Source organism: Podarcis bocagei (assembly GCF_964188305.1).
Source record: "Podarcis bocagei genome assembly, chromosome: 16".
NCBI lineage: Eukaryota > Metazoa > Chordata > Lepidosauria > Squamata > Lacertidae > Podarcis > Podarcis bocagei.
Window position 1 is genome coordinate 26,814,594 of NC_138142.1, and position 26,781 is coordinate 26,841,374.

General features: G+C 47.8%; 1 protein-coding gene and 2 long non-coding RNA genes across 13 annotated transcripts in view; all 3 read left to right on the top strand.

Annotated features, from left to right (window-relative positions):
• PC (pyruvate carboxylase) overlaps positions 1-26,781 on the top strand; it is a 268,658-nt gene that overhangs the window by 152,276 nt on the left and 89,601 nt on the right. The window lies entirely within an intron of this gene.
• The window catches only part of LOC308576354, a 251,618-nt gene that overhangs the window by 98,426 nt on the left and 126,411 nt on the right, over positions 1-26,781 (top strand). The window lies entirely within an intron of this gene.
• Positions 18,559-20,690, top strand: LOC308576285. The gene is made up of 3 exons (XR_014003171.1): positions 18,559-19,026; positions 19,316-19,422; positions 20,105-20,690. It is a non-coding gene; the product is annotated as an uncharacterized lncRNA (long non-coding RNA).

The following is a 26,781-nucleotide window of genomic DNA, read 5'->3' on the forward strand; positions in this document are numbered from 1 at the left end:
AGAATCAAACATTTTACCTTTGATTTAAGTTGGTATGTCAGTTTTTACCGCAGCTCACTGTACCAAGAGTTCAGTGTCAAAAGTTCAGCAGTTTGTAGTTATTACCCTGCAAGCCTCCATCACTTAGATGTCACTTTTTCATTCTTGTCCCTCCCACATTGTTAAAAGAGCTGATCCTGATGTTTGTGTGTTTGTATAGTTTGATGCGTAATGTTTGCTGGAGCCTGCCAGGCATGTTTACCAGAGGTTAGAAGTAGGATGAGTTGCCTACACTGAAAGAACCATCCTCTTTCAAGCAGCCTTTGGTGTTTTGAAAATACTATTTATTTCTTATGTTTATATTCCACCATTTTCTCCAAGGAGCTCAAGTGTACATGGTTCTCCCCCTCCCCACAACAACCTTGTGAGGTAGGTTAGCCTGGGAGGCAGTGATTCAAAGTGTTGGTGCTGACCTTTAAAGCCCTAAACGGCCTCGGTCCTGTATACCTGAAGGAGCGTCTCCACCCCCATCGTTCAGCCCGGACACTGAGATCCAGGGCCGAGGGCCTTCTGGCGGTTCCCTCATTGCGAGAAGTGAGGCTACAGGGAACCAGACAGAGGGCCTTCTCGGTAGTGGCGCCCGCCTTGTGGAACGCCCTCCCATCGGATGTCAAAGAGATAAATAATTACCTGACATTCAGAAGACATCTTAAGGCAGCCCTGTTCAGGGAAGTTTTTAATATGTAACGCTGTACTGTTTTTAACACTGATTGGGAGCCGCCCAGAGTGGCTGGGGAAACTCAGCCAGATGGGCGGGGTATAAATAATAAATTATTATTATTATTATAAATTATTATTAACCCTGGTCTCTCAAGGTCCTGGTAGTTTTGCTTTCTAACCACTACAGCACAATGGCTCACATTATGGAGGCATGCTATTGTGTGTGCCCTGGATTTGCCTGTCCCATTATGTACGAATTGACTCACTTGCTTGAGTTTTTAAGGGGGTATAAGAACATAAGAGGAGCCTTGTGGAATCTGGATATAGATCCCTGTAGCCATAAGAACACAAGCAGAACCATACTGGGTAAGACCAAAGGCCCACCTAGTCCAGCATCCTCTTTCTCACAGAAGCCAGCCAGTTGCCTCTTCTGGGAAGCCCACAAACAGACGTCTCCTGCTGATGCCCAGTAGCTGGTATTCAGAGGCATAATGTGGTACCTCTAGAGGGAGAAGACAGCCATAATTGATAACTTTATCCTCCATGAAAATCCCCCCTTTTTGAAACACTATCCCTACATCCCACGGCAGTGAATTCTGTAGTTTCATTCTGTACTGTTTAAAGAAAAGCTTGCTTCTGTCTGCCCTGAATCTCCCATCCTTCATTGGATGAACCTGGGTTCCAGTAGAGTGTACGTGTGAGAGACAGAGAGGCACACTCAGAGAGAATCCATCTGTACTGTACATTTAAAGCATTATCATGCCATTCCAAACAGTCATGGCTTCCCTCAAGAATCCTGGGAGCTAGAGTTCGTTAAGGGTGCTGAGAGTTGTTAGGAGACACACACACCCATATTCCCCTCCCAGAACTAAAGTTTAGGGTTGTATCCAAGTATGTTCTACTTGAGCTAATTAATGAAGCTAAGCTAGTAACTCAAAATCAAGTCACTTACCATTTGTTAAAAAAATTTGCAGGGCAGGTAAGTAATATTAAGAACAAATTCGAATCATTCAGTCCTAAATACCTTACATCAGGAAAAATCCTAACCAGCTAGGGCTCATTCTGTTATTTTTCCTTTAATAAGACCAGCATGACTTATAGTTATCCAGATCTTTTAGCTAATTTATGCTGACTCAATTAATCTTCTGGTTTACAAAATCTAATGAATGCATACATATTGGATAATTATATTTGCCCAAATAATGTCTAATTTGTTTTTTTTCAATCATGCTTTCAAATTAAACTAGATTTTTTTTCATTTTCTGATCAGTCTGAGTTCATTAGAAGTTCATTCCAAATTCCATAATCAGTAGAAAATGGGTAGAAGTCTGTGAAGATTTCTGTCCAAATTAAATAGCAGTGGCTGACTAGATCCAAATGGAATATCACTGTTGCAATCAAGAAAACAAGCATTCAAAAAGTTAATGGAAGTCTCCCAATAATCCCAGATGAGTACGCTTTTTCATCTTGAAGGATGCCAGTTTCAAATAATTCATGGTTAGATGTTAAAGGCGCAAGGCATCGATCCCGATAAAAAAGGAAGTAAAACATTAAAGGTCAAAGGCAGGGGGAGATGAGCTGCCATCATCCCCACCCCACCCCAATAAAAAAAAATCAAGGGAACAGCAATTCTTTCATGCCACTGAATTTTCCCAGCATCCTACTGGCATCCAGCTGACAACACTAAGGGTACCCTTTGTGGGTTCCCTTTGTTGTTTTCTCCGTTGTCTGCCTGCAGTGTGCACAGTCTTCAGCTTCCCCCACTTAGATGTACTGCCAAGGTGAATGCTGCCCTGGTCCACCCATGTCATCGCCAAACTAAAGAGGCCTGAATCCATCAAATGCAGGATTTATTACAGGTGATAAAGACTTGCTCCAGAGCAACCTCCTTTCCACAACACCTCAGAAACTTGAATGCACAATAATCTGGTGTCCTCCGGATGTTTCTGAACTACAGCTCCCATCAGCTCCTGGGACTATTTTGGACTGCAGCTCTCATCAGCCCCATGCTGGCTGTGGCTGATGGAAGTTGTAGTCCAAAACATCTGGAGAGCGCCAATTTTCAAAAAGGCTACTTATAAGCGCTCCCTCTGGGAAATCGCCCTGCCTCCTCTCTAAAATCATTTACATTTTTAAGCGCTCTCTTCTCTCCATCCTGCTCACCGCTCTCTTTTCAAGTCCCAAAGCTGACTGGTGCTCACTGATAGCTGGAGCAGGGCTTGTTTTTCATTTTTAAAAATATAAATGTGAAATGGAGGGGGGGAGAGGCAAATGCTCTTCAAAAACCGTTAGCCCATTAAATTGAGGATGCATAATTAATCAAATAGCTAATTAGGAGCTTGAAAAGAAGTAGATTAGCTACACTTGTTGGTAATAATAGTAATACCAGAAGCAACCTTAATTTAATTGAGTCAGCACACCCTACAGAGCTCCAGGAGGAGAGGCGTCTCGGAAGGGTCGGAGAGGTATGGAATTTTTATCTGGCCTGTCGAGTCTTAAGCGGAGTTTTGCCAGGAAAAAGGCAGAACCAGACTTTTTTAAATGTCCGTGGGGTTACTGCACAAAGGAATTGTGGGGTGGCACTGTCCTGAGCTGGAGCATTAGACCTGGGGATGGGGTCTTAAGAGCATAGGTAGAGTGCCACAGCTAGTTCCACAGCTGAGCCAATGGAGCAAGACAGGGCAGGGGTTTCAGCACCATGGAGAGCTCAGGATGCAAACAGGCCTATTGAGCCTCTGCTTTCAGCCCACTTCTCCCTGCACTTTGAATTTTTATTCTAGATTATAAACCTGCAGGCAAATTCCTGATGTCTTCCTCCTACCTACAGGGCTTCCTGATGTCTTCCCCATAGCTACCTACCTGCGTGGTTATTCAGGGCACATTAAGCAATCTGGAAGTGTTAACCATACCACCATATATAGACAAGGAAGTGAGAAAATCTTTGGAGATTTTGCAATGCCCTTTTGGATTCCCGAGCACGGTAGATTATTCCTTTGTACGTCACTCTTAGCATCTCCCCACCCCACCCCCCTTGCTGACATTTTCATTGTACATCATGTAAGAGAAGGTGCAGAAATACAGATTGGGGCTTGGGAGGGCAGGTGGGGCAGACAGGTGAGACTGGCGCTTGGTGACATTTCAGGGGTGCCCAGTGCATCACGCAGAACAAAAGGCACATCTGTCTTGAAGCTGGGATGTCCTTATGTGCTTCCTGTCTAGCCCAGCACTAGGGGGAATGGGTCAGGGAAGGGCACAGCCCCCATTGCTTAAAGCAAGTTGAATGTTCTTGGCTGCAGAGTCTGTTGCTCCCACACCGAGAAAATCTCATGAAGGCAAACTGTTGCAAGAAGCAAAATTCTCTCCCTCTCCCTCTCTCTCTCTCAATGTCTAGTTTTAAAAAATTGTCTTTGTGCTTAAAGTGGTGAAGCGAGTTAGGATATGGAGGAGCAGAGAATGCCTGGATGCACCTTAGATGTAAGACACATCAGAGATGTCATAAGAACAGCCTGCTTTATCAGGCCAAAGGCCCACCTAGCACAACAGCAGCCAAACCCTGTGGGAAACCCATAAACAGGACCTGAGCACAAGAGCCCTCTCCCCTCCTGTGGTTTCTAGCAACTGGTATTTGGAAGAATTGCTGTCTCCAACTGCAGAGGCGGAGGGTAGCCGTCATGGCTCGTAGGCATCAGTCATCCTCTCGATGGATTTGTCTAATCCTCTTTTAAAGCCATCCAAATTGGTGGCCATCATTGCCTTGAGTGGGAGGGAGTTCCATGGTTTTCCTGTGTACTGCATGAAGAAGTGCATTGAGGATTAACAATAAGTACCACCATGCCAGTCTCAGTCCCATTGGATGCCCCGGTACCCTGTTCTCCTTACACACACAAACGCAAACACACCTCCTGGCCTTCCTTGCAGTTTTACATTCATATCCCACTTCCTGGCCAACCCCTCCACCCCAAGAGAACCCCCGAATGACTTCCAGTCATAAGACATAATTCTGCATTCAGTGTAATGCAGTTGTAGTCTTAGCACAGTCAGGTTATAGGAGCATATGAAACTGCCCCAAAAGAACATTGGTCCTTTTTGGGGCAGTCTTTTCTGCAAGTGATTGACAGCAGCTCTCCAGGGTTTCCAGCCAGATTCTCTCCCAGACTTACCTGGAGATGCTGTTGGGGATTGAACCTGCGACCTTCTGCATACACGGCAGATGCTCTGCCTCTGAGCTGCTTCTTCCAACAGCAACATTGGAACGGAACCCTCAGCAATTAGTTAAAAAAGTAAAGCAACAAGCTGAGCCTGAAGGCAACATCATGTGGTCTTCAGAGATAGACTGCTTCTGAACATGGAGGATCCATTGTTCCTCAGTAATCGTTGCAATACTTAATTCAGTAGCAAGGAAAGTGAATACAGAAATGTTTTTCTCCCTCTCTCAGAACAGTAGAATTTGTGGAAGCTGAATGTTGGGAACTTCAGCACAGATAAAAGAAAGTATTACTTTTGTTAAGCTGTGGAACTCGCTCCCACAGGAGGCCGTCACAGCCACCAGTTCGAATGGCTTTAAAAGGGGATTGGACAAATTCATGAAGGAGAAGGCTATCAATGGCTACCGGCCCCAATAGCTATGCTCTGCCTCCCCTTTCAGAGGCAGTAAATGCTTCTGAATACCAGTTGCTGGAAGCCATAGGAGGGGAGAGGGCTCTTGTGCTTTGATCCTGCTTGTGGGTTTTCCACAGGCGACTGAGAACAGGATGCTAGACTAGATGGGTCATTGGCCTGATCCAGCAGGCTCGACTTCTGTTCCTATGTAGTATTTGACAGGATATCCGTACAAAATGCACATTGTCAAAAGAGAGGAAGAAAATGTGGAGGGTCTGTTCTTAGGTTCTTTTGAAAAATCCTGAGAATTTCAGGCACCTGACTTTTCCATCTGATCCTTTTTGGTGGACTTCAATCCAAACCTCACAGAGGATTGTAGCGTACAGCTGGGCCTTTGGACATTGTTCCTGTTTCACACACACACACAATTATAGGGGTAGGGTGGGTGGAAAGCTTTATGGAGAGAGAGAGAGAGAGAGAGAGAGAGAGAGAGCTCACTTTGGATGAGAATAGCAAAGCAGGAAGCGGAAAAAAGCCTCCAGCTCTTGGCTGACCCAGCGACGTCGATCAGCCAGCATTTCTGCTAATTGCATTATTTACCAGCTGGAGGGAATTTCTGTCAGTAAATTCCAAGCCAGAGCAATATCCCCTGGCGGGGTGCGCTGCCTCAGCACAATGGAGGTTAATTAGGGCCGATCTGCAAACTCTCCAGCCAGATCTTGGCCTTAACTTGTTCATGGCAGGTGGGAGGAGGGAGCCAAGGGAAAGGCCGGGTCTGTATGCGTTGGACATCCAATGAAGTTGAGTGTTGGAAGATCGAGGACAGACCAAAAAAAAGAGCAAACCCTCCTTCTTCAAGCAACATGTAGTTAAACTCTGGAACTCCCTCCGACAGGAGGCAGTGATGGCCACCAGCTTGAATGTCTCTAAGAGGACTGCACAAATTCATGGAGAAAGCTATCAATGGTTAGTTCAGCATCTTGTGGGGAAGCCACAAACAGGACCCAGGCCAAAGAGCATCCTCCCTTCTGTGGCTTCCACAGCAGCTGATATTCAGAAGCATTCTTGGCTGCAACCATGGAGGCAAAGTATAGACATCATGGCTAGTGGCCATTGATAGCTGCCGCCTCTGTGGATTTCTCCTGCCCTCTCTTCAAGTCATCTTCCAACACTCAGCTTGATTGGATGTCCTCGAGTTCTAGTGTTCTGAGAGAGGGAGAGGTTTTTCTCTCCATGCCAGGCATAATTTCATGAATTTCTTTCATGTCACTTCTTACTCAGCTTTTCCCTAAACTAAAAAGTCCCAAATGCTGCAAGCTTTCCTCATAGGAGAGTCCCTTTTCTTTTTTTAACATTTTCTAACTCTACCACAGAGAGGCAAACAGAACCTGTTGACCTTTTTATGTGTGCACAAGAAAGGAGCACTGAGGAGACACAGCTGGAGCCAAATTTAGCCTGCAAATGCTGGATTGTTTTGTTTTTTGCCTGTTTGATATGTGCCTCTTTGTGTGCCCAGTGCAGCGTTGTGTTAAGTATAATTCGGCCTGAATCTTCCTGCCTGTGTTCTTCTTTCTGAAAAGCCAGCACAAAATCTACTTTTGCAAGTGAAAAGATCAGATGGAACTCTAAACTAGTATAGTGGAAGGCAAGCAGAACCCTTGTTTGTTTGTTTTTGCTTTGTTTTGCTTGCTTGTTTGTTTATGTATTTAGAGCATTCGGTACCCCTCTCTTTAGCCAGAAAGGCTCCCAGTGTGGTTTCCATACAGTCAATTAAAACCAGACAGTTCCTGCCCACAGGCTTCCAGTCAAAATGCCATGACATACAAGGGTAAAGGGACAGGGAGGAAAAGAAGGGGGATCAAACAGGCACCGATTCTTAAAAAGCTGATTTTATAATGACCAGCTGACCCAGTTAAAAAGCTGATTTTATAATGACCAGCTGACCCAGTTCAGGGGCAGGAGGTGCCTGATAGAGTAAGCTTTCAGCTCCCACTGATGCAGCCTTGTCACAGCAGGGCTGATGGAGTGAGCCCTGCTTCCCGTCTCTCCCACTGAGGCAACCTGATGTCAAATCCCACAAAGCTTCTCGATTTGGCCCTCGGCATTCTCCACTACCCACGCCCTCTGTCAAGGCCACACCCACTCCAGCCTCTCGCTCTCTGGGCTTGCTGCATTTTTTAAAGTGCTGCAGCTCTTCTCGTTTCCATGTCCAAAGCCTTGTGGCACTTCCAGGATCCTCAGGAGCACTTTGAACTGCTTGCGGCATTTCTGGGAGCCCTCGGTAGTTCTGGGCTGCTTGATTTCCTTCCTCCTTCCCACTCCGCTGTGCAACGCCTTCCATTATTTCTAGCCTGTTTGTGTCTTTTAGCAACTGGGGAGTTTTCAGCCAGGGGAGCGGGGGTAGGGAGCCTCATTACGAGACTCATCTGCCTTTAATTAATTCTGGGATCACGGCTTGCCATGCAAGCTCCCCTGAGACATGCTTATTTTAAAAGAAATATTCGTGTTCTTCATCCCCGCCCCCTCCCTTCACGCCAGTGCTGCGGAGCTTTTCCTGTGCCCCCAGAATGGTGATTCTGGCTGGCACGCTGTAGCTGTGGGTGTTCAGAGAGGGAACTCTAGGTGATATTGTTATCTTAATTATAATAACCTACTTGCTGACTAATTAAGTTCTTGGGGGTTGGTGAACTCTATCAGACTTCAGCTTACTTGTTGAACTTGCTAATCACAGTTTGTGTTAATATGTGGGAAGCAGGGGACCCCCCCCCCCATCCCCTTATTTGAAAGGTATTAAGGGTCGATGGCGTCCTTGTGTGTGCTAACCATAGAAGAGAAAATTCAATGAATCTTTGGCCACTGCAAAAGGGTACTGTGAATGTATGAAATAAAATGGATTATTCCAACTAAATATTAGGAAGAACTTTCTGGTGGTAAGAGCTGTTCGGCTGTGGAAAGGACAACCTTGGAAAGTGGTGGACTCTGCTTTGTTGGAGGTTTCTCAACAGAAGTTGGATGGTCACCTGTCAGGGATTCTTTAGCTATGATTCCAGCATTGCAGAGGGTTGGACTAGATGACCCTCAATGGTCCCTTCCAACTCAATGGGAGCCTGTGGCCCTCCAAATGTAGCTGAACTACGCTCCCCACCATCCCTCATCACCAGCCATGCCGGCTGGGGCTGATGGGAGTTGTAGTTATCTGGAGGGCTGCAGGCTCCTCACCATTGGCTTATATTGAGCTTCCTCTTAAAGATCTTTTACGGCGCTGTTGGATCCCGGGGGAAGGGATTTTTGAAAACACTTGCTACCAGCCAAGGAAGTGTTTTTTTAAATAAAACCCTTGATCTGCATCTGTTCTCCTTAAGCAAACAGCTCTGGGCATTGTCTCTTTGGGGTAAAGCGCAGCGCATGAAATTGTCTGCGCAATGGAAGGGATAAAACTGCTTACGTCTTTAAATGTACCAAACCCTCAAGAGAGAGAAAGAATAAAATGCGGATTGAGCAGGGATAGAGAAGCAGCCGGGAGATGACTGGAAATGGAAGAGGTTTGTGCAAATGTCAGTCCATCGCGAGTTCACCTGGCAACCTGCTTTCCTCAGTGGCCAGCACCTTTTAGACCAGGCCCAGCTATTTAAGGAAGACAAGATTATTTTGCCTTAGAGAGTGGTTAGCCCTGCCACATGATTTGGAAAGGAATCAGGATCCTCTGGAGATCAGACTGAGCAAATGTCCCTTTTCAACTGGCCCGGGGGGGGGGGCGTTATAAATAACATGTCTTGGAGTTAGTGCTGTAATTACCCAGCAGGCTCTGCTTCTCCCCTCTTGCCAATGATTTCTTCCACACATCTAACTTAATTAGCTGCTTCCCTTTTCTTGGCTGATGGCTCATAAATAATGAGCCTCTGTCATCTCCCCTCTCCATTTGGGGCTGTGAAGGGGGGGGGGGACATAGCAGGAGCTGCAAAGAAGATTCCTTGGCTCAAAAAGAGATCCAACTTTCCCCATGTTCCTGGCCTAGGTGACCTTTGGCACTTGAAGGAAACAGGAACCTCTGCATTCTAAGCTAGACTTTTGCCAACCTAGTGCCCGTCAGAGGTTTTTGACTCCAACTCCCATCAATTTCCCAGCCGGCACAGCCATCTTGGACTGATAGTTGTTGCTGATAGGAGTTGTGGCCCCAAATGGCTGTATTGCCTGGGGCTGATGGGATTTGGAGCCCAAAACAGCCATATTGGCTAGGGTTGGTGACACTCGCAGTCCAAAATGGCCACGCTGACGGGCTGGTGGGAGTTCTGGTTCAAAACATCTAGAGGGCAGCAAATTGGCAAAGGATGCCCTTACTGATCATTGGAACTTCTTTTTAGCTCCTCTGATTTCTCATTTTTGTTCCCCTTTGGGGTGGGTTAGCCAAACTGTGCTCTTCAAGCTAGAAAAAGGGGGCAACCTTTTCTCTTTATCATGTTGTCATCATTGTCACTGCCAGAAGCATTGCTCTGTCTGTTCAGATCAGTCTCACGGTCATGCTGACGACATGGCTTCCATGCTGAGCTTTGCTCACCTTTTCCCCTGGCACTTGTGTGCCTGTTCAGCCGCCTTCTGCAACAGAGAAAGTATCCTCCCTGTGGTGATCAAGGTGGAGTTTCCACAATCTCATGGGGAGAAGGCTGGCGGTTTTCTTTACCTACTTGCACCCCAGCTAAGCACAAACGGAGCCTGCTTTTGGAGACTTGCGGCCGTTCGCCTTGGTTGAGAAGGACACTGAGCCAGTGAGCCAGGCAGAGGGCGAGGAAGGACAACGCCAGAGCGTTGATGAATGGGTTGGTGAGCAGGGAGGGAGGGAGACCATCCAGCCTCACCAAGGTCATCTTCACTCCAGGGTTGGGCAAAGCATCTGAAAAGCCGCAGTGCTCAATTCTCTTAAACTAACAGGTGACCAATTCTCTTCAATCTCTGAAGTCAACAGCCTTGCGGCTGGCTGGTGGTTGTACCTCCAGGCCTAGAAGCTGCAATTTCAGAAATGTTGAGACCAGCTTGGGGGGTTCAGTTGGTGGTGTCATGCTCCCATGTCTTGCAACACAAACATATCGTAAGCATGATGCAAAGCAAGCACCGTTTTTTCTTCCTCTTCTCTGGCTTGCAGTAAGCCATGGGAGATGTTGTTACTAAGGCCCCCGATTAATGTATTAGAGACTCGGGTGCACTAGGAAACTGCATTTTGAAGTTCCTTTGGCACCCGTTACACTGCTGTAGCCGTGTTCATGGCACAAGGAGAGAGGGAGACTCCAGCAAAATGGTACATGAAAAGAGGGCAACTGGACAAGATTCAGGAGATCACAGGGGTTTGGGGGAGGCATTCCAACTTCGTTGTACTCCCAGTCACGTCACAGAGAGCATAAAGGGATCCAAATCCCCAAATTTAACTGGGGAACAGGGTGTTATTTTCTGGTATTTTACAAAGTCTCTTTGTTTTCCATACTGGATTCCAAATCGATCTGGGGTGGTTTGACTATTGCCATTTGTGAGGGATTTTGAACATGCTCAGAGGGTCTCTGTTGGACTTGATTCCTTCACTCTTTATAGAGTCACTTACTAGTTTGCAAAGCTCTTCTCAAATTCTACCTGTCCTGGTAGTTTTCTTGGATATTCAGGCATCATAAGAAGAGCCTGGCTGCTGCATCAGGCCAAGGGCTCATCCAGTCCTGTGCTCTTCTCACAGTGGGCAGCCAAGTGTCCTAAGGGAAGCCCACAAGCAGAATCTGAGCTCAAAAGCAGCAACTCTCCGCACCATCCGATATTCAGAGGAATACTGTATCTGATAGTGAAAGCAGAGTATCATTCCTTCTTTTAGAGTTTGAGACTCACACATTCTGAGGTCGAGTGCTGTTATTTGAAGCAGGATCTGGGGCTGGCGCTCCCTGGGGAAGCAAGGCTCAGATTAGTCGCCAGATGGAATAAACGGCAAGGAGTCCTCCTCTGACGCTAAGCGTGTGGAATGAGATGTCTGGGACTGTGTTTTTTTAAAAAACAAAATTATAATTTTTTTACTCTGGATCATGAAAATTAGTCGTGTCTGTGTGTGATTTGCTTCCACAATTTTGAGGGTTTTTTTCTGACATGGAAGAGGGACGGGAGTGGGCAGAATTGAAGAGAGGGAAGCAAAACAATTTTCGTTTTGTGCCTCTGGGACTCATCTCTCCTAGTCTGAAATGGGTACTGTGACTGATCTCCCAGGTGCCTGCAGCTGTGGATAAAGGACCGTAGAGACTAGTGTGCGAATCCTGATGTTGCCATGGCAAGGTCCCAGAGCAAGCCACGGTCCTGCACTATTAAGTATTTTAACAGTCATTCTTTCTCCTGAGAACTGTAGTGGCTGTGTAGATAGACAGTGTGGGGTAGTGGTTAAAGCTACCTCCCCCAACCTGATCCCCTTCAGATCTTTTGGACAACAGCTGCCATCAGTCCAAGCCAGTGCTGAGCAGGGCTGATGGTGTTTGTAGTCCAAAGCATTTGGAGGGCACCAGGTTGGCAAAGGCTGTGATGGAGTAACGTAGGATCTAGCCATGATTCTCACGTGGTGATGTTGGGTCAGTCACCATCTTTCAGCCTAATCCGCTCCACAGGGTTGTTGTTGGTGGTCACGGGAGCCATACATGGTGCTCTGAGGTCATACAATCATAGAACTGTAGAGCTGGAAGGGACGCCAAGGGTTATCTAGTCCAACCCCCTGCAATGCAGGAATCTCAACTAGATTATACAGTACATGACAGATGGCCACCCAATGTCTGCTTCAAAACCTCCAAGGAAGGAGAGTCTGCCACCTCCCAAGGGAAACCGTTCCACTGTTGAACAGCTCATACTGTCACAAAGTTCTTGTAACTTGAATCCATTGGTTGGGGTCCTAGCCTCCAGAGCATGAGAACAAGTTTGCTCTATCCCAGGGGTCAGCAAACTTTTTCAGCAGGGGGCTAGTCCACTCCTCCTCAGACCTTGTGGGGGGCCAGACTATATTTTGGAAAAATAATAGTGAACCAATTCCTATGCCCCACAAAGTAACCCAGAGATGCATTTTAAATAAAAGCACACATTCTACTCATGTAAAAACACGCTGATTCCCAGACTGTCCACGGGCCAGATTAAGAAGGCAATTGGGCTGAATCTGGCTTCCGGGCCTTAGTTTGCCTACCCATGCTCTATCCTCCATGCGGCAGCCCTTTAGATGTTTGAAGATGGCTATCATATCTCCTCTCGGTCTCCTCTTTACCTCTGAGAAGATGTGAGATGCATATTAAACATTTCCCTCCTATGATGATGTTGCCTCTGAGCATCCACGCCAAAGTAAATTCTCAGAATTATTTGAGCAGAGAAAGCTATGCTCGTTAAACTGGTGTCAAAACTGGTGCAGATGTGCCCCATTGGCCAGCATGTTGAGGGATTTTGACTAGCATGGTGTTTAAGAAGAAGCACCAACAAGGTGGTGCTGATGACATCTTCAGTCCTGCATAGAACCAAAGTAGAATGGAAGATTTCTGCAAGCTGCAGTCCACTGCACCTAGTGATAAATCAGATCCTATTACATGATCTGTATTTGTGGCTGAATTCTGATGCTGTTTTGTTTTGTTTTGATTGACACATTGTATTTTTAGTGTTATTTGTATTGATGTATGTTGTCGTTCACTGCTTTGGGAGCCTTGGGTTAAAAAGCAGTACATAAATAAACCATACCTAAACCATAGCCATTGCCTCTGGGCTCAATAGAATGGGAAAGTGGGTGGCCTACCTTGCAGGGTTGCGAAGGAGCGCCCTGTACTGACTACCTTCTTCCTACTTCGCAGCTAATGCAGATGGACAAATCTTTGTCTTGCCTCATCCTGTTCTTGCCAGGGGTCTTTCTGAGCACTTAACTGGGTTCCCATGTAGGCTGTGACATCCCTGAGAAGCTGGGTGGAGGGCAATGCAAGCTCCCTTCCTAGCTGCAAAACCTTTTACCGTCGTGTTGGTGATGCAAGCCTGCTAATGTCATTTATTTATTTAAAATTGTCAGCAAAGGAACCACTTAGCTGCATATGCCCTTGGCAGAACTTCAGAAAGTATCCGCCAGCGAACCAGAGCAGAATGGCACACGCTGTTGCGAGCGATTAGGTATTTATAATTCACAGGGAAGGAGGCACAAAGCATCTAGCCGGCTATGGAACTAAGAGAGCCACAAGAAATCCAAAAAGCCCTTTTTATTTGCACTTTGAGCTCATCCTATTCCTTAAACTGGGGGCAAGTGGCATACAGTAAAAAAATGCCAGCTTAAAAACAAATCATGCATCCGAGTTTTTGAGAATGGCAAATGTCTTTGCTAACGTTGTTGGATCTGTTGGCATCTCTCTAGCAATTATTGATAAGTCAGGCTGCAGTTCTCAGAGCTGAAATGTTGAGCCACCCATTGCTTCACATTTTCTGGTCAAAATTGCTGATTTCTGGTTTCTAAAACGTGTGAGTTAGGTCAGTTGTAGTTTAACCAGCATGCTGGATATGACATCCCAGTTTGTTGCACTCAGTGTTTTTAGGTTATATCACAGAATCATAGAGTTGGAACCCTTCAAGGGTCATCCAGTCCAAGCCCCTGCATTGCAAGAATCTCAACTGAAACATCCATGAGAGATGGCCACCCAACATCTGCTTAAAAACCTCCAAGGAAGGAGAGTCCACCACCTCCCAAGGGAGACCATTCCACTGCCAAATAGCTCTCACTGTCAGAAAGTTCTACCTGATGTCTAGCTGGAATCGCCTTTCTTGTAACTTGCAGCCATTGTTTCGTGTCCTCCCCTTTGCAGCAGCAGAAAACAAGCTTGCTCCATCTTCCATATGACAGCCTTTCAGATATTTGAAGATAAATGTTATATCTCCTTTCAGTCTCCTCTTTTCCAAGCTAAATATACTGTACCCATCTCCTTCAAGCGTTCTTCATAAGGCTTGGTTTCCAGGCCCTTGATCATCTTGGTTGCCCTCCTCTACACATTGCCGAAATGTTTTGCCACATTAATGAAAAATTACTCTGTTTTGTTAATCACAGTAACATAAGACATTTCACAGGTTAACAAAGAGTTTCAGGGTCAGCATGCACGAAGTGCTGTTTATATACTGGAACCCTCAGCCTAGGGATTTGACTGCTGGTCAGCTTGGGCTGGTGGAAGATGCAGTCCAAAACATCTGGGGGGAACCAGGATGGTGAAGGCTGCTGTACATCAATTTCCTAACAGGGGCTTGAGGCAGCCAAAGGACACTCCTTTACAGGAAGGAGTGATCCACTCTGGCTTTTCAGTGGTCCCTTTTAGAAATCATGCCATTGATGTTGCGGCATCAGAATTCAGACTCAGGACCCGAGACCTATCCAGGGAGTGAGAAAGAGAAATGGTCCCTGAAGACTCCATTACGCTGAGCTTAAAAGGTGTGCATGCTTTCAAGTCTCGTTTGACCTTTTTAGACAAATTGCATTTTAAGATGAGTATTTGCGCTGGCTAGACTCCAGCAGTTACGGACTGCTGCTTTAGAGGGGAGGTGAAAGAAACTTCCTTACGGCCCACTGCATGCATTTGTGACTGTGGAGAAGCTCAGGATCTGAACCAGTGTGGATCTCCTCAACTTCCTGCCCTCCAGGTGTTGTGTGCTACCATTCTCACTAACCCCCAACTAGCATGGCTGGCCATGGCGACTGAGGCTGATGGTGAGGTTGTGGTCCAAACATTAGGAAGGCACCAGGATGGGAAGTTTGCTGCTGCCTCCCTCTTCCTCCTCCTCCTCCTCCTCCTCCTCTTCTTCTTCTTCTTCTTCTTCTTCTTCTTCTTCTTCTCCTCCTCCTCCTCCTCCTCCTCCTCCTCCTCCTTCTCCTTCTCCTTCTCCTTCTCCTTCTCCTTCTCCTTCTCCTTCTTTCACAGCATCTCACATCCATCTTTGGATATATGCCTCTTCACGTCCTCTCCCTCGTTCTTTGTTGTTTGCTTCTTTCATCTACATAAGCCCTGCTGTTGGTTTTAGATCATCCACCCATTGCATAGGTGGCCATCCCCTTGGTCTTTTGAAATCGTAGGGTCTCTGTACTAACGCTGCTTTACTCCATCGCCCTCGGTTGCCTCTTGCCACATGTCTTGCACGTGTCCATTTTAACTTCGCAGCCTTTCCCGCCGCATCTGCAATTTTCATTCTTTGTCGTATCCAATTATTAGCTTTGCTATGTTTCAGTGATCTTCCTAGCATTGCGCGTTCTGTGGCATACTGTGCTGTTCTTAAGCTGTTTGTGTTTCTCTGTGTCATGGACCAGTTCTCCGCTCCATAACACATCACAGGTAATCTGCACATATTGAACACTTTAAAAGGTTGCTCTTTGCCTTTTAAAGATCCATCTGCGTTAGGAGCCAGCAGCAAGTTTTGTGAGCCCTGCCACACAAGGGATTCCTGCACCTGTGTATGTGTCAGATGTGATTCATGGAGCAGCAGGAAGGAACACAGAGACACCTATCAATCTCTATCAGTTATGATGGCTAAATGGACCCTGCATGTCCGGGGGCAGTTTGCCGCTGATCGCCAATGGGAGGGTGGTGTTATGAGTCCCAAGACCTCGTGCAGGGTTGGTCAGTCCAGGATGCAAGGCATTGGTGGAATAGAATAGAATAGAATAGAATAGAATAGAATTTTATTACTACGGTCACAGACCAGTTCCTGCTCACCTACAATATCAGGAAAATCATAAACCACAACAGGAATACACTGAATTGCAATTGGGTATAACAGAGACAATTCAGATATAGCGGCAGTTAAAAAAATACATTAAATCTTGATCACTAAAATATAACCTAAAATTCTCATTTAAAACCTTAATCATTTTGGTAGTACAGCTTGTTCCCTAAGTTTTATGGCAGTCACACAGAATTTGGCCACCCTTAGCGTGATCTCTAGATCCTTTTGCTCTACCAGGAGTTTTAGACATTGAAGTTCGGACCCATTTGGAGATTTTTGTATAACAGGAGTGGGGCATTGGAGGAGTTGGCTGTTGATGACCCAGAGGGACAGGCCTAGTCAGGACCTCAAGAGATCAGGGAGACTCCAGGGAAGGAAGTTGCGGGTTAGGAGTCAGATCCCGGGGAGGGTCAGAGTGGGGTTCTGCTTCAGCCTCCCATCCCATCTCCTGACACATTGCCCCAGCATCTCCTTCACTCCCCAGCCTCGCCTTCTGTCACAGCTTCAGCTTCCGAGGCTGTTTGCAGCCCATCCTCTCGGGAGAACCTTACTGTGCAGCCTGGGGCAGAGCTGTTGCTGATGCCTCCTCCATCACCTGGGTCACAGAGAAGCCAGCACAGGTGCAAACAGACAGCACAGGCTCAGCCCACCAGAAGGAGTTATTGTTTGCTTGCCCAATACAAAGGATGGTCCCGCTTGCCACTCTGAAGCTTTGCCCGCCCCATATGACTCAAGGGGGCATGTCGCTTGATGGATCAACATCCTAGCATGCTTAGCCATGCAGAGCACCTGTTGCGTCTTTTGTTTTTTAATTGCATTAGCATAAAATCAAAAACACAAAAGCATCATCAAACTTACAGAGCATAGGAGCAGTACAGAGCTTGTAGAAAAATAAAATGTAGAAAAACACACCAGTAAGGCCAGATTTTGTGATCTGGTGGGGGAAGAGTGTTTTGTATATCTGTATTTGACACATATGAAATGAAATCCCACCAAACGGCATTAGAAATGTTCCAGGTTTCTTTTCCCCTTAGACACACAGTAAGGCCAGATTTTGTGATCTGGTGGGGGAAGAGTGTTTTGTATATCTGTATTTGACACATATGAAATGAAATCCCACCAAACGGCATTAGAAATGTTCCAGGTTTCTTTTCCCCTTAGACACACATAATTTGTGAGTTATTTTTCTCTGCAGTAATCAGAGTCTGCATATTGTTGTACCACAACAAGAAGCTTAGCCATGCATAGACCCTGATGTGACTTTGGACCCTAATCTTCCTGTGTACCATACTGATTTGAGCATTAAAGGTGTTAGCAGAAACTGGGATCTGAGTTCAAATTCTTCCACCTCTCCTGAGAGGCAGGGCTGGTGTGGGCAACAGTGGGGAGGCACCTGGTGACTCCTAGTTGGGAAACAAAATCTGGGACAACCAAGCCTTTGGCCTTCATCCTGCAGGGACCTGCTTGCATTCTTTTCAGCAATCTCTAGACCTGTCAGGAACTCGGCTGCCCGGCCTTAAGGAACAGGTTGCTGGAAGCTGCCTCTCTCATTGAGCCACCGAGACATCAAGTCGGCCGGGGCTCTCCGCACGTCCTTGGTGTATAGCACAGAGATATATGATGGGCTCTGACATTTATCCCCGCCTGGCAGGCAAGCATCGTTTGTTCACCGCTCTGGAGATATTGGCTGCCGTGTAACTGCTCCCAGGCGACTCACCCTCCCGGTAGACAGTCAAAGGAGTTCCCCTCCTCACCTAGTCTGGGCAGAGTTCAGTGGCAGGCCTGGATCCAGGTGTCCAGCTTAACCTGGGGCAGAAGCAGGCTTTGATGTGTTTCTTTACGAAACATAAAGATCCAGGGTTCTTTAATAACTTTAGAAGAGCCCTGCTGGATCAGGCCAAAGGCCCACCTAGTCCAACATCCTCTTCTCACAGTGGCCAAACAGAAGGCTGTGGGAAACCCACAAACAGGTCCCAAGCCCAAGAGCCCTTTCCCCTCCTGTGGCTTCCAGCAGTTGGTATTCAGAAGCATAACATTACTGTCTCTGACTGTGGAGGCAGAGCGTAGCCATCATAGCTAGTAGACTTCAGTTGCCTTCTCCATCAATTTGCCCAATCCTTTAAAAAAAAAAAAATTCAAGTTCGGGATTTTTACATACATATATTATCTCCTTCCAGTTTTTAAATTTCCCATACAATTTTTTCCTTTCCCTCCCTCCCCTCCCCCCCCCCCGGTACCCATTGGAAGGGTTCAAACAATTATCCTCAGCCATGGGCATAGCGTCTTTAGTTTCCACCAAATGTCTTTTGTTCCAGTAGTTTTTAATCCAGCCTTCCAAGTCAGTGGCCATCACTGCCTCCTGTGGGTGAGAGTTATGTCGTTTAATTATGTGCTTCATGAAAAAGGACTTTATTTTATCTGTCCTGAATCATTTTAGCAAATTATTCGACTGATGTTATGTTGCTGTTTTTACAAGGTGCTTTTAAATGGCACCAAGAACCCAGCAATGTGATATGCACCCCCAAAAGTGCTAAAGGGGGGGGGGACTAATATGAAAAACACTCCCCAAGTGACATGCTCCAGATTTTTGTTGGACTCCAACTCCCATCTGCCTTGGCCAGCAAGGCTGATGGTCAGGGATGAGGGGAACTGGAGTCCAAGGAGTTCTGGCGGGCACCATGTCGGCAGACCTTGATGTAAATTAGAGAGAAATCTCTTCCTTTATTCCACTATGATTAAAATTGTAAGAAAGTTGAAACCATTCTGTACCTCTTTTCAAATAGGTTCAGGTCTTCTATGCCCTTCATCTGCAACACAAAGGTACATGCTTCTCCTCACTTAGGTTCCATCATTTTCCCGTCATTTCCCCCCTCTATTGTTCAGAGGAGCCTCCCCATTCAGAAACAGTCTATTCTTTGAGCGCCAGTTGCTGGGGAGTGAGCATATGGGCTTGGGATCCTGCTTGTTGTCTTCTGTGCATCCATTTGCTTGGCCATGGTTGGAAAGAAGGTGGACCTTAGACCACCAGGGGTCTTCTTTTGTCTGTAGGGTGTGCCCTGGGGTTCTGGCACTCAGCCCTTTCCTCCAGGCAACAGGGCCTTCCTCCCTTGAGCCTGAGTGTCCCTTTAAGACCTGGGAAAGGAGCCACCTTCTAATGGAGGCAGTCCCTAAAAGCTTCTCTGGCTGCCTCGGTCCAGATGCGCTTGAGTGCTGGAGAGTCCTTGCATCTCCGGGGTGATGATTAATTTAAACAGACAAGGAGGGTTCCTTGCGCTTTTCCCTGCTTCTTCTGTTCCAGAGTGCGCCGTGTAGCCTTCTGCCTGAGTGGCTTTTCTTAGCTGAGATTATGTCAGGCGGAGAAAGAGGAAGATTCAGCCAGCAGAAGGAGACAAATCTCAGAGACATGTAAGGAAAGGGCACTACCTTAGAAGATTTCTTCCGTTGCATGTGAAACAATTCTGGCACTGGGAAGAAAGCGGGATGCAAAGACGAGGCAGGGTTCAAAGAGACACAACAGCAAAGAACCCTTGAAAGGGGGCTGGGGAAAATGGAGCTTAGTTGGGATAAACAGGAAGAGGCCCAAAGCAGCCCTCACCAAACTGGTTCTTTCCACATGCTTTGGAGTGTAACTCCCATTAGTCCTAGCATCATGTGGCTGATGGGAGTTGTAGTTCACAGGGCACCAGGTTGGGGAATGCTGCTGTAGCAACATGACATGTTCACACTAGAGCTGGGATGAGCCAGAGAGATACTTTAGCCCAGTGTTCTCCAACCTGCAGCCCTCTGACTGTTTTGGGACTACAGCTCCCTTAAGCCCCAGCCAGCAGAGCCATTACTGACAAAGGTTGGGAACTGGAGACCACATCTGGAAAACACTCAGTATGTGATCACACAGTTTAGTTCCACCGGGGACTGTTGCGGAATTTCAGAAATTGAGAAATTGCCCAGAGGGTGATGTTTTCCTCCCTCCTTCGTAAAACTCAGGGTGCAGATGGAAGCAGGTGTTGGGTGTCATTAGTAAGACTAATGTGGGAGCAGATTCAGTATACTTAACACATTATTATGGAATTTGCTTTCTGCCCATCAGGGGAAAAAAGATTTTGCTAGGGGTTGAGAGGCATATTCATGGAAGAGAAGGCATCTATCAACACCTTTTTTGCAATGGCAGCTGAAGGAGAACCTCCAAGCACAGCAGTATATAAAAGAGCTTTATGTTCTCCCCAGAATAACATGGGCAAAAATAAACCTCAAAAACAGCCTTATCCCGTGTCACACCATTCATTCCAGTCGCCTCACCTCAAAAAGGGTATTGTAGAGTTGGAAAAGATTCAGAAAAGGACAACCCAAATGAACAAGGGGGCGGAGAGACTCCTCTATGAATAAAGGTGGCAGCATTTGGGACTCGTTAGTTTATAGAGAAAAAGCGAGTAAGAGGAAACATGAAAAGAGTTTATAAAATTGTGCAAAAAATGGAGAAAGTGGATAGAGAACAGTTTTTTCTCCCTCTCCCATGACACTGGAACTTGTGGACATAACATCTATTGCAGCTTAATGTTGGAAGATTCAGAACAGGTAAAAGGAAGGACTTCTTCAGGTTGCACATAGTTAAACTATGGAACTCTCTCCCACAGGAGGCAATGATGGCCACCAATTTGGATGGCTTGGAAAAAGGATTGGACAATGTAATGGGATGATTAGCTGCTTGTGCGTAAAATCGTGCTCCCTCAGAGTTTGTGCGACTCCACAAACCTCTGTGTGTGACAGAGCTCCACAAACATGTCTGCTCTTAGTCACTCGTAGAGTCTGACAGTGGCTGTCTGCGGAAGCGTTTCCAGCAAAGAAGCTCCTTAACGGAAACGCGTCTCCTGGACTCACGGCGTGACAGTTTCCGGCGAGGTGTGGGTCTCCCTATGGGAGACTCAGATACCTCCCCACTGTTCTCGCTGGAAGCGTCTCTGAGCCCTCCCTCCTGCTCGCATTCCCTCAGAGATCCACTCCTCCCCCTGCTGGTTCCTGCCTCAGCTGTTGAGTCTCTTTCTTCCTCCCTGAGACCCTCCACCGCCTGATGCTCCGATGGCAGTTCCCTGACATCCACCTCCCCTCCAGGGCCCCCCTCACCCCCTCCCATTTCCTCTTCCCTGGGAGGTGAAGGGTTAAAACCCCGAAAAGAATCTTCTTCATCTTCAGACGTCTCGAACAACTCCCTCCATCGATCGCCGTCCTGGCTCGCTGAATCCTCCTCCTCTTCGGAATCTGTGAACCCCTCCAACTCCTCTTCCTCGTCGGTGGTGGCAAAGTATTTCCTTCGGAACCTCGCTACAGGCTGAGGTTTGCGTGGGAACCTCTGATGAAAAGTTTCTATTAAAAATTCGTCATTGACATCCTCTGCCCTAACCCAGGTGTTTTCCGACTCCGGTTCCCCTTCCCACATTACCAAATACTCAACTTGATCTCCCTTCCACCTGGAATCGAGGATCTCCGCTACATGGTAGCTGTGTTCCTTCTCCTCCATTGCTGGTCCCCTAGTGACCCTCCCTTCACTGTCCCCTTTATACGGTGACAGCAATGACCTGTGGAAAACTGGGTGCAGCTTCATGTGGTTCGGTAACCGGAGTCTGAAAGCCACTGGGTTGACCTGCTGCATGACTTCAAATGGTCCCAGCCTTTTGGGTCTTAACTTCTTACAACCCCCTTTGAATGGCAACCCTTGGGTTGACAGCCACACCTGGTCCCCCACCCTGATGCTTTCACCTTCCCTTCTGTTTTTGTCTGCCTGCCTCTTATATTCCTCCTTAGCCCTGTTTAAGTTGAGTTGGAGCTGGCGATGGATCGCTTCCATTTCTTCAACGAACTGTTCTGCAGCTGGAACGCTCCAGTTCTCCCCTTCCCCCCCTGGGAAGGCTCTGGGATGGCACCCGTGATTAGCCAAAAAGGGGCTCATCCCCGTGGACACGTTCTCTGCATTGTTGTAGGCAAATTCTGCCAACGCCAGCTTCTCCACCCAATCATTCTCTCTGTCATTCACATAACACCTCAAATATTGCTGGAGAACACCATTAGCTCTTTCCGCCTGCCCGTTGGTTTCTGGATGACGGGCCGTTGAGAAATTAACCTCAACATGCAGTAAGCTCATGAGCTTCCTCCAGAACCTGGAAGTAAATTGTTTCCCTCGGTCTGAAACCACCCTCAAGGGGGCGCCATGCAACCTAAACACATTTTCTACAAACAATTTGGCTGTTTCTTCTGCTGTGACCGCATGTGAGCAGGCTATAAAGTGGGCCATTTTAGTTAACAGGTCTACCACAACCATGATGGCTGTTTTCCCTCTAGACCTTGGCAGATCAGTCATAAAATCTATGGCCACTGCTTCCCACGGTCTTTCAGGTGTGGGTAGTGGTTCTAATAAACCTGCCGGTGCCCGCCTCTCCCCCTTGGCTCGTTGGCATTGTTCACACCCTCTCACATACTCCCGCACATCTTCCCTGACCTTGGGCCACCAAAATTCCCTGGTAACCAGCCACATGGTTTTGTGTTGCCCAAAATGCCCTGCTGTGGGGCTATCGTGCAGTTGCTTGAGTACCTTCTCCCTCAATTCCCCTTCGGGTATATATAACGCTCCCTTGTAGTACAATGCCCCGTTTCTCTCCTCAAAACCCCCGGGTTTGTCTCCCTCCCTCCTGAGACCCCTGAGTTTGTCCTGGGCGTATTCATCATGCACCGTACCCTCTACCAACTCCCTTTGCCCCACCAATGCCGCCCCACACACCCAGCGGTCCTCTGGAATGACATGGGTCTCTTCGGGTGCTCCCTCCCCCTCCAAATATTCAGGTTTGCGTGAGAGAGCGTCCGCCCTAACGTTCTCTGGGCCTGGCACGTAACAAATCTCAAAGTTAAATTTGGAGAACTCCTGGGCCCATCTCAACTGCCGTTGGTTGAGCACTCGCGCAGTTCTCCAATACTCTAGATTCTTATGGTCCGTGCACACTTGCACCTTATGTTGTGCACCAATTAGCAGGTGCCTCCATTTCCGGAAAGCCTCATGAATAGCAAGAAGTTCCCGGTCGTACACCGTGTAGTTCCTCTCGGATTTGTTCAGCTTTCGCGAAAAGAAGGCACACGGTCGCCACTCTGACTCCTCCTTCCCCGACTGCAGAAGAAGCACCGCCCCTATGGCTCTGTCAGATGCGTCTGTTTCGACCCTCAGCTTCTTTTGTAAGTCCACATGCAGAAGTTGTTCTTCCGAGGCGAAGGCCCTCTTCAGTTCCTCAAACGCTCGCTCCGCCTCCGCCGTCCATACAAACTTCTTTTTACTGCTGAGACAGTCCGTAATGGGCGCCGTCAGGTGGGCGAAGTTTCGGATGAACTTACGATAAAAGTTTCCAAACCCTAGGAACCTCTGCACATCCTTCTTGGTTTTGGGTGTTTTCCAGTCCAGCACTGCCTGCACCTTACCGGGATCCATGGCCAATCCCTTGTCTGACAGGCGGTACCCCAGGAATTCCACCTCCTTGGTATGAAACTGACACTTCTCCAGTTTCACCCACAGCCTGTTGGCTTGCAGCCTGCTCAACACTTCTCTGACGTCTCTCACATGTTGCTCCTCATTCTCCGAATACACCAACACATCATCTAGGAAGGCAACGCAATTCTTGTAGAGCAAAGGACCCAGTACGTGGTTCATAAAAGATTGAAAGCACGCTGAGCCTGCTTGTAATCCAAAAGGCATAACGAGATATTCAAATGCCCCCAAAGGGGTAAACATGGTGGTTTTCCATTCATCCCCTTTCCTTATACGTATCAGGTTGTACGCCCCCCTTAGATCCAGCTTTGTAAAAATCTTTCCCTTCCTCACCCTGGTCAAAATATCATCAATCCTGGGCATAGGGAAAGTCACTGGTTCAGTCACTGCATTTAACCTCCTAAAATCACATACAAGTCTCGGCTTGTCCGTGTGCTTTTTATCCACAAAAAACACTGGGCTACCCCCCGCTGCTTTGGACTCTCTGATGAAGCCCCTCTTCAGGTTCTTGTCAATAAATTCTCGCAACTCCTGCATTTCTCTGTCTGACATGGCATACAACTTGCCCACAGGAAGCTGTGCTCCAGGGAGTAGATTGATCTGGCAATCAAAGGGCCTATGAGGGGGTAGTTGGTCAGCTTCCTTCTCGCTGAACACGTCGCTGAGATCTGCATACTGTGGTGGTACCTTCACCTTCTCCATTACTTCTGTCCCTGCTAGGGTGGCTTGGGCCCCTGCTGAACCCTTTTCCCCTTTGCAGTGTTCTAAGCAATGTGCTGAACCAAAGGAAACCACTCTTTGATGCCAGCCCACCAGCGGATCATGTAGCGCTAGCCAGCTCATTCCCAAAATAATGGGAGCGCCTCCCAAGGTGGCCACATTAAACGCTATCAGTTCTGTGTGCCTTGCCACCCTCATTATCATTGGGACGGTCTGCAATCTGACTCCTCCTCCCAACAACTCCCTGCCATCGATCGTGTTCACCTGCAGGGGGTTGCTTAAAGGGATCGTCTGTATCTGGTGTTCAGCAGCAAACTCCTTGCTCATAAAATTGCAGGAGCTGCCTGAGTCCAACAGCGCCTTTATTTTTAGGGGGTGTCCATTTTGCAGCTCTAGCGACACATCAATAACTAGAGCAGGTTGAGGAGCTTCTGGCACGGGCACTTTCACTGCTCTTTGGCCTGGCTGCAGTGCCCCGACTGTGGCAACCAGGCGTTGGCTTTTACCTGCTCCGTTTCTCCCTGCTCTCCTCCCTCAACAGCTCCCACCATCCCTTGCCATTCCTTCCTCTGGGGGCAGACTCTGGCAAAGTGGCCTGGCTGTTGGCAGAGATAGCATTTCCGGGCGCCTTTTCCCTCCTTCTTAACCCCCTCACTGGGTTTTGAAAATGCGCGCGCGCGCGCTGTTCCGATTTCCATCGGCTCTGCCGGCGGGAAAGCTGGCTCAGGAATGTCTGGAATGCGGAACTCCTTCCAACGTTCCCCTCTCCCTTCCCGCCTCTCCAAGGCTCTTGCCTCCTGACGCGCTCCTATGGTCAGCGCAGATTTGGTCAGCTGATCCATAGACACCGCCCTGGGGCTCCGGGACAGCTCGTCTTTCACAGCCGAAGAAAGACCTTCTTCAAATAGCATCTGAATAGGTGCCGCCGATAAATCCCAACCCAGTCTGTGAATCAGCATGGTAAACTCAGTCCAGTACTCACGGACAGATCGGCTTCCCTGCTTGCAAGCCATTAGCTGTCTGCGCACCACCCCTTCCTCAATATCGCTGGAAAACATGATATCCATTGCTCTAAAGAACTTCATCGTGTCCTTTAGGACGTCATTGTGCGTTGCCATTAGGGGTCGAACCCAGTCCCGCGCCCCTTTCTCAAGATGCCCAATTACGAAAGCAACTCGCGATTCCTCATCAGGGAACTCATCGAACTGCACATTAATGGCATATTGCATCTCTGTCCTAAAGGCATGGTAATCCTTGGGGTCCCCCCCAAACTTCTGCACCAATCCTGGTACCTTTCTGGGGAACTGAGTGGCTCTCCCCTTCTTGTCTGCATCCTGAGCCCTTCTCTCCTCAAGCCTCGCCGTCTGCAGCGCAAGTTGGACTTCCAACGCTCGGTACCTTTCTTCCAAGCTTGGACCAGCGCCAACTCCTGCTCCTCCGGTTCCGGCTGGTTCGCTCATGATGCTTTCTCCTGCACAGGCAGCGTACAGAGTCTGTCAGACTGCTGTAATGGGATGATTAGCTGCTTGTGCGTAAAATCGTGCTCCCTCAGAGTTTGTGCGACTCCACAAACCTCTGTGTGTGACAGAGCTCCACAAACATGTCTGCTCTTAGTCACTCGTAGAGTCTGACAGTGGCTGTCTGCGGAAGCGTTTCCAGCAAAGAAGCTCCTTAACGGAAACGCGTCTCCTGGACTCACGGCGTGACAGTTTCCGGCGAGGTGTGGGTCTCCCTATGGGAGACTCAGATACCTCCCCACTGTTCTCGCTGGAAGCGTCTCTGAGCCCTCCCTCCTGCTCGCATTCCCTCAGAGATCCACTCCTCCCCCTGCTGGTTCCTGCCTCAGCTGTTGAGTCTCTTTCTTCCTCCCTGAGACCCTCCACCGCCTGATGCTCCGATGGCAGTTCCCTGACAGACAAATTCATGGAGGAGAATATCAATGGCTACTAGTCACGTTGGCTGTGATCTGCCTCCTTGGTCCGAGGCGGTAATGCCTCAGAAAACCTGTTGTTGGAAACTGCAGGCAGGAAGAGGGCTGTTGCACTTAGATCCTGCTTGTGGGTTTCCCACAGGCACCTGGTTGGCCACTGTGGGAATGGGATGCTGGACTAGATGGGCCATTGGCCTGATCCAGGAGGCTCTTCTGATGTCCTTAAGTCCATCTAGTTTGTCATTCACTTGAGAGCCTTCAACTGGAGATGCTATCAGTCTCACAAAACATGCTGAACAAGCTCTAATACTTTAAGTCAGTTAATAACCTCTGCTTTCCTTCTCTCACCCTCCCCACTTCATTCTTTTGTCCATCTGGGTAAAGAACCATATATTGCCCCTGCTTTGCCCATGTACTATGTGAATGTAATTGTTCTGGCTGCAGGCCAGAATCTCTTGACTCTGCATATGCCTATCAAGTATTCAGGTAGCTCCTGCACTGTGATGAGAACGTGCCAAAGGGTCTGTCGCCAGGACCTTTCTACGGTCACAACAGCCCTTCAGCGAGCCTTTCCCATGTCTGGCCAGCTGTCTCT